General features: G+C 42.3%; 1 pseudogene; it reads right to left on the bottom strand.

Moving 5' to 3' along the window:
- Positions 1-181: 181 nt before the first annotated feature.
- The window catches only part of LOC115470430, an 87,551-nt pseudogene continuing 72,726 nt past the window's right edge, over positions 182-15,006 (bottom strand).

Genomic DNA, 15,006 nt, shown 5'->3' with positions numbered 1-15,006 from the left:
ATGGGCTGCTCATGTCTTTGTCAGTGGGCAAACTTACAAAATCAGCAAGGGATCAAATACTTATTTCCACCACTGTATGTGACTATTGTTACCCGCCTTGTATAAAGGAGGGATACAAATGTAGTAAATAAATAAATAAAAATAAACAAACATGATTTATCCTTTTTAAATGAACTTGTAGTTACCGTGGCTCAATCTTGTCTGCAGCAGACATTCTCATCATGCTGTCTTGAACTTGTTGGAACTTGTAATTACAAACAAATCTCTATGAAGATGTTAAAAATTAATTACACAAGTCCTATGTTAGATGCATATAAAGAAAAGGTGAAACAGGATGCAGGTAATATCTTTTTACTGGAAAGGGAACTATCTACAGTAGCTGAATGTAACTTGCCCTGCACTGCCAGGAAAATGCATGAGCTAAATTAGTTTCTTTGGGAAAAAAGTTAATTTTCTTGAAAAAAATTATAAAATGTATGACTGTATTAAGTTAGAATGATCTGATAGTTCGGTGATGTGTGTCATAATGGGAAAGATCCAGGTTCAGTTTGCTAGCCTGGCTTTAGCTACTCTGCAGATGCTTTCGAACCAGAGCTCAGGAATCATGTCCATTCCACATACTTAGGGCCCCTTTTACCAAGCTGCAGCAAAAGGCGGCCTGCGCTGGCGTCTGCGCATGTTTTTGACGCAGCTGATCGGCCCTAATTTACTGCAGCAGGTAAAAGGTGGATCTTCAGGAAATGACCATGTGGCAAGTGAAGCATTCTCACAGCTAAGCAGCATAACTGGGTGGCGTGTGGCACTGCCCGATTACCGCAGGTAAACACCAGCACAAAAAATGACGGCGTACTGAGGGTGGGAACTACTGCGCTAGCCCAGTAGTTACTTCCTTTTTAGTGAGCAGTAAGGCCGCGTAGGGCTTATCACCACTTTGTAAAAGGGCCTCCTTAATGGTCAAGATTGGAGGGAAGTTAAGCTTGTGGACCTCTAGCTGAAGACAGTCACTATAATGACTGAGCTAAATAGGAGGGTATAGTGTAATGAAAAAGGATAAAACCCCTGGGATAACTGGTCTGAGTTAGTAGCCCTGTGACAAACTTAAAGAAGTAACCTGAGGGGGAGACTTACTAATATTGTAGAGAAGGAAAAAAAATCTCAGGAAAGTCAGTTTAAGTTCTACAAGGATATGAAGGATTGCAGTGTAAATTAGAACTGTTGGAAAATCAAATGTGGGCATGTAACCTTCAACTGTCTTGATGATTTCATCTAGACAAATTGAAAATTCCTGGTGAAGCACTGCCACCTGTTAATAAGATATATTATTACCCTCAAAGAAAAACAAACAAGTTCTTCAGTTGATGCAGTAACTAATGAAGTAGAGGAATTATACATCACTAGACAGTTTCAAATGTGACTGAGATGTTGATGTCATCTTTTCATGTAGTGGATACTCATGCTACTCTTCTTGTTCTTTTGTCTCTGAAGCAGACAAAAATCTTCCTGCGTCAAAAATTTGATGATTTCCTGAAGTATGTAGGGAGATCTCAGAAGCAACAGAAGCTATTCTTGGCTCTCTGCTCCAGAGTTCTCCAAACAAATGGAGAACATTTCGTACCTTTTTCTTCAAAATGCTTGATAAAATTGCAAAATATGCATTATATGGCCCAGGTCAACTTAATTTTCTTGATGTTTCATATCCAAGTTGATGAAATGCCTTCTACAGAACCCTGAGTGTGTAATGTTCGCTAGGTTACGAGTATAATTAGGAACCTGTGCATTGGTCCTTTTCTATGTACTTGTTTCTTCGGAGAAAATCCCTGTATGATTTACTTTGGTTGCGTCCCTCTCTCTTTTGGGGACTAAAAGAGTTTTTCAGCTTTCTTTTTTCTTCTTTATCTATATTTGTTATTTCTTTGAATTTGGCTATGGAATATTTGCTAGAGTTTGGAAACCTATTTGCCTTATCAAGAGTTTTGTTTTCTTGTTGGTATCATGTTGAAATTATTAATAATAAAAACAACAACAACAATAACAAAAAACCCCAAAGCAAATGAAAAAAATAAACTCTGGGAAACTACAAAATGCCTCAGTAAAGCCAAGAATCAATTACACTGGAAATGCAAAAGGAGGGGAAAGAACATTGTTAGGCTAACAATAAAAAATAATAATAATAAAGGTATCACCTGCCAACTGGTTTGACATATCTACTACTACTACTTAACATTTCTAAAGCGCTACTAGGGTTACGCAGCGCTGTACAATTTAACATAGAAGGGACGGTCCCTGCTCAAGGAGCTTACAATCTAAGAGACAAGTGAACGGACAGTCCGATAGGGGCGGTCAAATTGGGGCAGTCTGGATTTAGTGAATGGTAAGAGTTAGGTGCCGAATGCAGCATTGAAGATGGTAATAAAAACTGAAGCAATAATATTTGAAAAGCTCAAGTACTAAGACATATATTTTATTGACCCATAAAGAAGGTTATCACATTCTTCTAATACTGCATTTCTTGTTACTTGTAACAAAAACAGGAAGCCAGTGGGCTCACAATATAACAGCTGCAATATACACATGGAAATAAGCATATGGGCAGAGCTAAATAGGAAATCCATGCCTCTAGTACCCAGGGGTACATTCTCAGGATGACAAGGACAGTAAAGATACTGCAGGCATTAGTTAGAGGTTAATTCAAACCAGAACATTTTGAAATTAACGTTATAGGGCAATTAAAGAAGCAGATGACCATCCCACAATATTCACACAATAAGCAGTAGGATGAAGTTTGGATCATTAAAAGGAAGCCCAAACCTTTACGCATTTAAAGAGCAATTCTATCACTGGGCGCCACAATTTAGGGCACACTTTTACACAGGCTGTGAGCCTATTCTATCAGAACACTCAGGGAGGAAGTTATCATTGTGGGCTACATGTTAAGTAGAGCTACTTTAGTACAGGGTTTCTATTTTATGGTAACCCCAACGCGACTTAACAGTAGCCCATGTTGATAACTTCCCCACTATACATGCATAAGTGTTTTTATAATCCTACCATAAAATCAGCTTCATTGTAATCTATACCAGACCACTGAGAATAGTTGTGTCCAGCCGACCAGTGGATGGAAGCAGAGAAGAAAGTAGTTCTTTGTGATTCAACCCTCAAGGGAGTCATGCAGCCCTGAAACATTCGTATCTTCTGTCTCCAAGCAGATGGTTGTTTGTACTATGCAGCACCTCTTTGGTGCTCTCGTATGGCTCCTAAATCAGCTGTTGTCAGAGTTTAGTAGAGCAGGGGGTCTACTCTCTGGACAAATTAGCTCCTTTTTATTTGGTCTGGAGGTTAGCTGGAGCTGGGAGAAACTCCGTGGGCCTTGTCATTCTCCTCCTCCGTTCTCGAGGTGGGCTGTAGTGACACCTAAAATGCCTTTTGAGTTTGATGATTTTTTAAAAGAATTCCTTTAATTTTTTATGAGTTTCTTCTCATTGTGGTAAGTAATTTTTATTTTGCTCATGTTTGGCCCTCTAGAACTTTCTCTTTTGTGGTCGAACAGGCAATAAGGAGTTCTTTCCCACCTAGTTTCTTTACTCTGCTCTTCTTCTCAGGTTGCACAGCTCCAAGGGTTCATTATGACTTGCTTCCCAGCTGCTAGTGCATTTGATAGTAGTCTAGTTCTTCAATGCAGTGTTAGTAGGTTTGGCGGGCTTTGTTTCCTGGCAGTGCTTTCGTTACTGCCTTCAGCATCTATTCTAACGTGCTGCTATTGGTGCGTCAGGGACTTGTTCCCCGAAGGATTCAGCAAGCTTTATGCTTCTGTAGGCTCTACCTTCAGGAAGATGGAAGCCGCTAGCAGAGCTGCTACTTTCAACTTTTTGCTTCTATAGTGCTAAATTTGCTTGGGGTGAGCTTATACCTAGGCTTGCCCTGGGTTTCACAGTATAGCTCATGGGCACAGCTTCCTCTTGGGCTAGCTGCTGTGACAGGCAGTGATTGGTGAGTTTCCTGAAGAACCGTAGTTTAAGCCAGTTAAATAGTGTTTAGCCGGCTAACCACTAATATCAGCGGGGGCGACAGCAGGTTATCTTCGCTAAATATTTGCTGGTTAGTGCCGATATTCAGTGCTAGGTTCAGCGGTTAAATAGGGCCGTGTACACAGGAGTCCTATCTTTAACCATTAGGAACTTACGTGGATAGTGCTGAATATTGGCTTACTGGTTAAGTTCCTGTGGGCAAAAATGAAGCTGGATATTTTATGACGGTCACCGGAAACGGCCCAGCATTGAATATTCGGGGTTAGTGGCACTTATGCGGGCTGCTTCCTGCCAGCTGAATAGCTGCCCCATGATGTCTACATCCACCCTGTTAGTAACCTTTGCCCTGGACTGGGACAGAAATTTGGTGTTACGTTACTTGAGATACATGTATGAACAATTTCTGGGTTCAAAGTTTTGTATTTTTTCCTGATCTTTTTTCAACAACCTAAGGTGCCATAAGGACTTTTTTGGATTCTGCCAAGGGTTTTGGTGATAGGGCCACCTTACTTGTTAACATTTCTTGTTATATGTCATGTAAAATTTAATGGTAGTGATTTATCATTTCTTGAACCTAAGCAATTGTTGGAATTTTTGGTGGCTTGGGAGAGAGGTCCACTGTGATGGTAGTTCCTTTAGTTAGCACGTAATCTGGACATCACTGTATAGGAATTCATTTGCTTTGTGATAGGGTTTTCTTTTTCTGTTTGACTCCAGCAATATTGTGGAGTAATGGATAAATGTTTATTTCCTCTATTAAGGGTTCCCCTGAATTTCTATGTCTTTTCTGATTTCTCTTTCAAGTACATGCTTGAATGTCATGTTGAAATTCTAAAATAAAAAAATAAAAGGAAGTGCTCCACACTCTGCTGCGCCTCACTCTCCTCCTGACTTGCTGGAAGGGCTACATGTCAGTTGATATTCTTTCTACTGCGTCCCACATGCCTCCTAATTCAAGTGGACATGAAGAATGTCAATTGGGGTTCAATCTTGCTCAATGGAAGGGCTACACGTCAGCTGAAGTTCAACCTGTTTCATCCCCTGCACCTTCTGTCTGTGGAGGGGCTGTACATCTATTGATGTTCGGCCTAACCTGCATTCAGTCAGCAATGGAATGTCGAGAGGGTCCTGTTGACTGGCATTATAATAATGAGCACTATTGCTTAACTAGTCGAAATACTGAACATTCCAGGGCTGTGTGACACCCTTGAGTGGCACAGTCACAAAGAAATACTTTCTTTTCTGTCTCTATCCACTTATCAACGGACACAACTATTCTCAATGGTCTAGAAGGACTAAAGGAAAGAAAATTATCAAGTAAGACAATTTCTCCTTTACGCACCTACATTTAGGAATGTAATCTTCAGTATTTTATGTTATGCACACAAATGTCAGATCCACCCATACCCTCCTCTGTGGATGTGCTTAAATTATAGAATAGCACTTAGCACACGTAAATGCTAGTATTCTATAAAGTTAAGTGCCCTCATATAGAATGAGGGGTTAGTAAGGTTGCCTTCCAAAGTACCCATGTCAAACTAGCTGAGCTGTAATGCCTCTCTCCTTTAGGGTTTTATTTCGTGTAGTCCAACAGGTTTGTTCACCAAATTTTGTGATTTCAAAACATAATAAAATCAGGTGAAATTGAACACTGTATTTATGGGTAATAATCAAACTACCTGTGCTGATGCAAAGTCAAGGTATTTGAGCTTTGCATCAATAATCAAAACAAAATTACATGCATACTTTTTTGGATTATTCCCAGGAAAAAAGCAACCAAAGAGATCTGTATCTGCTGTTTTCTATGGATACGTTTCCATTGGAAGTAACACACATTGTTTTTCAAAAGTCATCTATGTACACTATTTCCCTCCCCTGACCTTAACACGCCCATGGGAATGTCTTATAATGCAGTAGCATTAAACACTCCGGGTGGGCAATTTTCAAACACCTCAACGCTTTTACTAATGGAAATGACACTCTCATCAAAATCAGTACAAACGAACTGGCAGCAATCCAACAATGCAGTATTAGCTGTGCACTGGAATCAGGGAGACAGTGGAACACGTGGATGGTAGAAAGGCAGGATGCTGCCTCCCCATTACTCCTGTATATCAATCCCTAGTGTAACCTCTCACCTTCCGGTGATAGCTTCTCTGTTGAATGAACTTTTCTACCACTTTATCCACTTGCTGGTCACATTCAACCTGAAGGTGTCGGATTAGTGTAAAGAGCCTGCCAGGGCCATAGTATGTCTCTACGATGGGCTGGTGAGTCTCTACGATCCGTGCTATCCCTGTGAAGAGAGAGACAGAGTCACCTTCATCCTATTACTTTTAATTAGGGCTACATTTAGATTAAAATCTTTAATTGCACCCCCGGGTCCAACATCATTCCCCTTCTCTTCCCTCCTCCTGTTATCCAGCATCTCTCCATCCCTCCCCAGGTCCCTTATCTCTCTTCCTTCCCTTCCATCTGTCTCTCCCAGGGTTCAATATCTCTCTTAAAAAGTTTATGGAGAGAAAAGGTTGTCGCAGTTAATGACTGTGGTAAAAGGCAGCTACCTCCTTAACAAAACACAGCTAAATATATAAGTTATCATTATAAACTCAAGAAGCGTGCTTGCAGTTAATAAGGAACAAGCGGAAAAGGGGAGAAATTGGTAAAAACTTGGATGATAACTGCTTATGACCAACGTATACAAATAAGCTATGTTAGTTAATCAGTCATACACTGAATCTAATGGAAATGTGATTATGTTAACTCACCAATAAAAAATTATTGAAACATAAAAACACATGTGGACTGTGAAAAATTGCAAGAATACCTTAGGAAATTGGAAGACTGGGCATCCAAATGGCAGATGAAATTTAATGTGGACAAAAGCAAAGTGATACACATTGGGAAGAATAATCCAAATAGCTACCCAATGCTAGGTTCCACCTTAGGAGTTAGCACCAAGAAAAAGATCTAGGTGTTATCATGGACAATATACTGGAATCTACTGCCCAGTGTATGGTAAAAGGGTGACCAAAAAAAGCAAACAAAATGCTAGGAATTATTAGGAACGGGATGGAAAATAAGACAAAGAATATTACAATGCCTCTGTATTATTTCCATGGTATGACCTCACCTTGAACACTATGTGCAATTTAGGTCATCATATCTCAAAGAACATATAGCGGAATTAGACAAGGTTCAAGAAGGGTGACCAAAATATTAAGGGGAAGGGAAAAGGAGAGGGAGAGGGAAGCAGCATGTGTTCCCTCAGCCCGTTTGGTTCCAATGGACCACCACATTGTTCCATCTGTTCTATCTGGAGAGACTGCCTCGCCTGCAAGTAGGAGCATCGAGAGGGAAACAGCTCCCCTATCTGAGGCTGACATCCACCCTCAGCCTGGAAATCAGGAGTCCACTTCCAATGCTGGCGTCCAAGAGCCTTGAACAGGAGCTGCTCCCATGGCCATCTCAGGTATCCTAGGCGGGTCTGTCTTGGCCAGAAGAGACACCACAGTGAACTGCTCCTATCGTGGCAGTCCGGAAGTGGTTAAAACTGGAGAGGAGTCAGGAATGATAAATGCCTTGGATGAAGATTGCCCTCATCTGCACGCTGTTCTAAGTCTTCATTTCCTCAAAGGCCAGTAGGTATAACTTTGCATTCTTTGTGGGACACTATGGTTGGCATGGAATCCTCCTTGTCCCAAAAAACTTCATGCAGTTGCTCAACATTCTTCTGTAGAATTATCTCAGGTTTCTACACTGGAACAGAAAATATAACTGTCGAGCAAAAAAAAAAAAAAAGAGTCTGGAATCCAAAATGAATGAGAGATATAGGGGCTCATTTTCGAAACAGAAAAACGTCCAAAAAGCGGCAGATGGATGGCTTTTTTTTTGGCCAAAAGTCCAAACCACCATTTTCAAAACACATTTTAAGATGGTTTTTCTATGCAGTTCGTAGGCAGTACGCCCAAATCATATAGGGGGCAGGATTGGGCATTCTCAAAACTTGGACATTTTTCTGCCATAATGGAACAAAACAAAAGCAACGAAAATCCACAACATGAAATGAAAAACTGTTTGTAATATTCATAAAAGGAAGGGAAAAGCCTCAAAGAGCTCAAAATCATACAGATTTACACAGCCCTACCAGATCAAACGATCTTCTCTTTATCATCAGCAAAAACCCTCCCAGTGAAAATATCCTTTTATAGATATTTTTAAATATCTCTTTTTTGTTGTTATAATATTCATCAAAAAAATCTAGGGAAAACTCTGGTTGTGTATAATGTGCTGTGTTTGACTGAATCAAACTGTCAAAAACAAGGTCCCAACCTTTAATATTAATGCAAAGTAGAGGGCTTATCTAAGCAAAGCACTAGCACTTATCAATGATGCAAAGTGAAGCACTTATCTTTATAATGCAGTTGTGGAACTTGTACTTAAGCAATTTCTGCTCTCCTTGCCCCCAAGGCCCCCACTCCCTCCGGGGTATCCACTCTATTGGCTACCTTCGTGTCATCCATAAAAAGGCAAAACGTTTCCTTCCAATCCTTCAGTAATGTCTCTCACAAATATATTAAACAGAACCAGCCCCAACATCGACCCCTGAGGAACTCCATACTCAACCTTCATTTTCTCCGAGCGGATCTAATTTACCACCACTCTCTGCTGCCTGGCGGTTCAACCAGTTCCTATCCCATTCACCACTTTGGGTCTTAAGTTTAGACCTCTCAGCTTACTCATGAGTCTTCTGTGAGGGACCTCATCAAAGGTTTGCTGAAATTCAAGTAGATTACATCTAGTGCATGTCTTCATCCAGTTCTTTGGTCACCCAATCAAAGAAGTCAATAAGATTCATTTGGCAGGATTTTCCATTGGTAAAGCCATGGTTGCCTCAGATCCTGTAATTGATTCTAGAAAGTTAACTATCTTTTCCTTCAGCAGTGCACCTCCATTATTTTTCCTACCACCGATGTGAGGCTTACCGGCCTGTAGTTTCCACTTCTTCCCTGTCCCTGCTTTTGTGAAGAGGGACCACATCAGCTTGTCTCAGTCCGAGGAACTTCTCCCGTTTCTAAAGATTATAATAAATCCTTAAGAGGTCCACCAGGACTTCTCTGAGTTTCTTCAGTATTCTGGGATGTATCCCATTTTGGCCCCATAGCTTTGTCCACTTTAAGTCTCAAAACACTGCCCTAATGGACCACTGGAGGGATTAAGGCATGACCCCCCCCTTACTCCCCCAGTGGTCAATGACCCCCCCTCCCACCCCCCCAAAGATGTGAAAGAAACAGTAAATACCAGCCTCTATGACAACTTAAGATGTTATGGCCAGTCCTATTAGAGTAGCAAGCAGGTCCATGGAGTAGCCTAGTGGTCGGTGCAGTGGATTGTAGAGAAAGGGACCCCGTCCCATATCCCACTGTAATTAGTACATTTGTGGTGGAAAATTTGAGCCCTCCAAAATCCACCAAAAACTACTGTTCCCACATATAGGTGACACCTGAAGACATAAGGGCTATTGTAGTGGTGTACAGTTGGTTTCCAGATTTGCATTCTCCATACCAATAATTCAGCAAAGCCATTGTTTCTTATGGTATATGAGTGATTTGCTAGTATTGTCTTATGGGCAGATGTCATGGTCTTGCAATAATCCTCTTTTTCTTCTCCACTTCTAATCTACACAGTTGAAATCCATTTATCCCACTCACTTTCATCTCGAGAATCCCTGTATGACAGAGAGCCATACTCAATCTAAAAAGTTATCAAACTTAATGCTACAACCCTAAAACAATTGTTCAATATAAAGCTCAGCCACAAAGCAATGCATAGAAACAAAGGCACAATCAATCAATCAATCAATAATAAATCAAACCAGTGGCGTAGCCAGACAGCCAATTTTGGGTGGGCCTGAGCCTAAAGTGGATGGGCACAAAATTATCTCTGCCCTGCCATATCTCCACCTCAAAATATAAATACTTTAGGCTAATGAGGACACTCAAGCTCTGTTAGCTGAAGACTTTCTCTGAAGGCAGTCAGAACTCCCTTTTACCAAGCTTGGCAGGCAGCAGCAATGTCCCTAAGCCACTAATGCCAGCACCACATGCGTGCTTAGTAGTCGTTGGCTCAAGGATGCTGTCACTGACTGGTAGAAGGGAATTCTGGCTGCCTTGGAGGAGGTTCTCAGCTGGGGATGCTTGGGGTTCCCCACCAGTTATAAAGGAAGGGTCAGGGCCAGTGTTAGCCATGCTATGGCACAGGTCAGAAAAATAAAGGAGGGCACTTTCTCTGATCCCCTCTCCTCCCTGCCTCCCCTCCAATTTCACCACCTGCCAATACTAATCACACTGACAGACCTTCACCAAATACAGACCAAGGGATCACAATTAGAAATTAAAATATTTACACAAAAATTGAATTGAGAACCCCAAGAAGTTAAACTTAACATATACAACAACACTGGAGAAATAACAACAGAAATGCATTTCCTTTCTATTGAACACAATGCAAGACAATTGCTATGCACATTTCTGAAAGCTAATATATTCCATTAAAACATTCAAAATAAAATGCTTTTTTCTACCTTTGTTGTCTGGATGTTTTATTTTTCCATTATGTTGGCTTCCAATTTCTGTCATCTACTAATTCTCCTTCAAGCGGCTGCTGTACATTTGTCTTCTCTCTGCTGTCTATTCCCTCACTACACCTACCTCTGATATAATGATCATTCCTTTTTAGTTCTGTCCTCTCATTTTTTTCTTTTCCGCCTCTGTCAAACTCAAAGTTTCACCCTCTTTCTCATCCTTCTCTTCCTTTTTACTTTTCAGCTACCTATCAGATTGATTTCTATCTTCTTTCACCCACTAGCTCTCTTATTCCCCATCTCACTCCTTCCCAGGCTTCCATTCCCTTCCATCTTTAATCTATTCTCCATTACCATATTTCTACCCTCTGTAATCACTATCCTCTCTTCCATTTTCTTGCCACCCTTCTCCTCCCCTTCCTGGCCTCTCCCACATGCTTCCACCATTCCCAGCGCCTTCCTCCCTCCACCTTTCTAGCCAAGCATCTGCTCTCTCTTTCTTCCATCCCCACCTTTGTAGCCTAATATATCCTGTCCCTTCCTCTCTTCCCTCCTGTCCTGTTCCCCATGGTCCAGCATATCTCCTTCTCTCTTCCCTCACTCCCATTATCTGGCATCTCTCCATCATTTTCATCTGCTCCTGGATCCATCTTCTTCTCTCCCCCTCTCCACCTGTGCATTTCTCCCTGCCTCTCATCCAACCTCATGTCCTACATCTCTCTCTTCCCCCTCCCTTGTACCCCCGAGCCAACTTCTCTCTCCCACCTCCCTCCAGCATTCATGCCCTTCCTCCACCACGTCCAACATTTCCTGCCTCGCCCCCACTGTCCACCATTTCTCTCTCTCCCTCCTTTGTGCCCCAGGTCCAACATTTCTCTCTTCCACTCCCCCCCCCCCATGCAGCATCTCTTCCTTCCTCCCTTCCACTGTCATGTCCAACGTTTCACCCCTATTTCCCCATGCACCACCTCTCCCTCCCCTTCACCCCTATGTGCACATTTCTATTTCTTGCACCCTCTCATTCATACCTTAAACAAGTTTATGCACTTGACAGGCTATTTTTAGTGAAGCCAGTCTGTTATTAATAAAGTTGCACCGAATTCAGTTTAAGTTTCCTAAGCCATATATCAGACTATTCCATAATATCACATTATATTTGGGTATTCACACACAGCTTCCTCTTGCTTGTCTCACCCTCTCTCTGCTTTCATTGTTTCCCCCACCCTCAAGCAACCCCCGCCCATTGGGCCAGTACTTTTCTCCATTCCCTCCAGTGCCCCCCTCCCATACAACACTTTTCTCCCTTCCCTCTAAGTGCTCCCCTCCCCGGTCCAGCACTTTTCTCCCTTCCCCTCCTCCAATGACCCCCCCCAACACAGTCCAGCACTTTTTCTCCTTCCCCGCCTCCAGTACCCAGTCCCGGCACCTCTGTACTGTTTTTCTCCTGCTTCTTAAAGCAGGGTCTGGCACTTACAGCATTGGAACTACCCGGCAGCGATTCAACCAGGCTCGCGCAGTAGCTCGGAGTTCCCTTTGCCATGTCCCGTCCTAAATAGGAGGTTGCATCAGAGAGGGCGTGACGCAGCACAGCGAATGCCGGAGCCGGCCTGTATGTTTGTGAATCGATGCTGGGTACCGCCATCCTGTGAGTTGGAAGCACCGCGGCAGAAACAGGAGGAAAAAAGAGAAGTGCCGGATCTGTGGGACGGGGTGGGAGTGGAGGGAAGAGATTATGGGTGGTCGGGATGCATCATTCCTGGGTAGGCCTTGGGCATAAGGGGGTGGGCCTGGGCTGTGAGGTCGCACTTACCAATCGCCACATGCTGTGACTGGCGTTTGGCGAATGTGACTTCTCAGTCCTGCCCCCTGATCAGCGAGGAGACTGTGAGGAAAGGATAGTAGGATGGCCTGGAACAACACTTCCGCGAGAACCCCCGCAGGATTTGTGTCCATCCCTGTGGACCTGGAAGGGATCCCTATGGGATTCCTGCTAACCCTGTTCCTGTGCAGCTCTCTAGTATAAAAGGACTAGGGGACACTCAATGAAGTTACATAGTAATACTTTTAAAATGCATAGGAGGAAATATTTTTTCACACAATGAATAGCTAAGCTCTGGAACTCATTGCAAGAAGATGTAGTAACAGCGGTTAGTGTATCTGGGATTAAAAAAGGTTTGGATAAGTTCCTGGAGAAAAGTCCTAAGTCTGCTATTGAGATAGATATGGAAGAAACCACTGCTTGTCCCTGTGATTGGTAGCATGGAACCTTGCTACTATTTGGGATTCTGCCAGGTACTTGTGACCTGGATTGGCCACTGTTGGAAGCAGGATACTGGGTTAGATGGACCATCAGTCTGACCCAAGTATGGTTATTCTTATAGTTATTTTCAGCACAGGATAGAGGGTGGTTTCTTAAAGAAATTACTTAAGTTGGTCAAAGAACTGGCTTGTGATACAGTTGGGAGGTTGTGATGGACGGACAGGTTAAGTGCAATCAACTTTGCAAAGTTCTTTTCAAAATAAGTTTCAGTATAGTGGCCTTTGGTGAATTTTATAAAAGGTAGGAGTGTTAAGTTGGATTGTGTAGGCGAGGAATCAAAGAAGGGTATGGTGGAGGATTCCGCACCGACTGTTAGGTTGGGCAGACGGTGCAGGGAGAGAGGCAAGGGCAGAGGTATAAGTGGTTGAGTGAGAAGGAAATAGGTGAAAGGTGGAATGAATTTGGTTACTGGTCAGCAAATGGTGAAACATTATCCATGATGCAATCACCAATTTGCTTGCTTATCCTTGCCCTTCAGAGTTATTTAAGGCTGTTGGGTTAGGTGTTGAAGTTGCTTGTGAATACCTCTCTGAGGGAAGGGGGTAGTGACACGGCTGTTGACATGCTCAATTGTATGTCCACTGAATAAATCATCATTGGACGTAGCTGAAGTGGGTACTTGGTATCCAAAGTGTGTCTCCTGTCAAAGCTGTTTGGAGAAGGTGGTAGGGGCATAGCTGAATCATTTCCTGAGCCATTTTAGTACTAAGGATTTTGCAAGTTCTGCAGTACTAAGACCATGTTTGTGTTCCTTAAGGATGAGATATACTAGGCAAGGCAGTGGATAAAAGTAATGGAATGTTAGTTATCCTTTTATATTTGTCATCAGCTTTTGCACTGTTCATCATGAACTGTTGAGAAATTGGTTAGGGAATAGAGGATGGATAACTCAGTCTCCATCAGTTTTCTTCCTTCCTATAAGGAAGGAGGGCTTATTTGAGGAGTGGGAGATGCAATCTAGAGTGTCAAAAAGGTCAGTACTATTGACCACCTTATCTCATACATGGCTCCATTATATGTGATGCTGGATCCTGTTGCTTGCTGTACCATCTGTATATGGATGATATTCAGATCTTTTCCCTACGTAGAGTAGGTGATGAACTGAATTACAACAGCTGAATGAGAAGATATAAGTTGTGGTTGAGTGGCTTAATAATAGTTACTGCTTTATTTAGTTACAAAAGTTGCTATATGGCTGGAAATGGAGAGGTAGGATTGCCTGTCCATTGTAGTTAGGAGGGGCAAAGATTCCATATCAGAGGTTCTAGGTGTTTAGTTGGATTGTCACTTGATATTTTGTCTTATTTTTATTGTTGTCTGTGGTTTGATTTTGTCTGGAACATGCTTTATTATGTATGTTACTTTGTACTCCACTTTGGACAAGAGTGGATTATAATTGAATTAAATGAATGCTCATATGGCAAAGCTTTGTGAAAGCTATTTTTGTTCAGTTGCGGGTGATTTGTCAGATTCAGGAGTTTCTTATCACAGACCAACTGTGTATTGTTGCTCATGGTTAAAATTAGTCCTTACCTGATAATTTTCTTTCCATTAGTCCCAACAGATCAATCCAGAGACGAGTGGGTTATGTCCCTCTACCAGCAGGTGGAGATAGAGAGAAACTTCAGAGTCTTACTATAGTAGGCCTGTGCATCCATCTTAGCCTCAGTATTGTCGATACCAAAGCAAATGAATAAATCCAAAAGGAAATCCACTCTTGCCTCTATAAAGCCCACGGAGGCTCTTCCTCCACCGCTCCTGCGGGAGGGAAATGGAAAACTGCAGTCCAAAACTTGCCATTGTTTTATAAGGAACCTACAAAATCCAAAATCATCGAAGGGCGGGCCTCTGGATTGATCTGCTAGGACTAATGGAAAGAAAATGATCAGGTAAAGACTAATTTTACCTTCCATAGCGTCCCACAGATCAATCCAGAGACGAGTGGGATGTACCAAAGCAGTCCCCTAGTTGGGGGGAGGGGGGGAAATAAAAAAAACAGAAGCAGCCGGAGTCCAAGATGGCCGCTGACTGAACTGCGATTTGGATGACATACTGATGCAATTGCAGTGTCGTGGTGA

This window comes from Microcaecilia unicolor, chromosome 5 (genome assembly GCF_901765095.1).
Source record: "Microcaecilia unicolor chromosome 5, aMicUni1.1, whole genome shotgun sequence".
NCBI lineage: Eukaryota > Metazoa > Chordata > Amphibia > Gymnophiona > Siphonopidae > Microcaecilia > Microcaecilia unicolor.
This window is presented reverse-complemented; position numbering and strand designations above follow the sequence as displayed.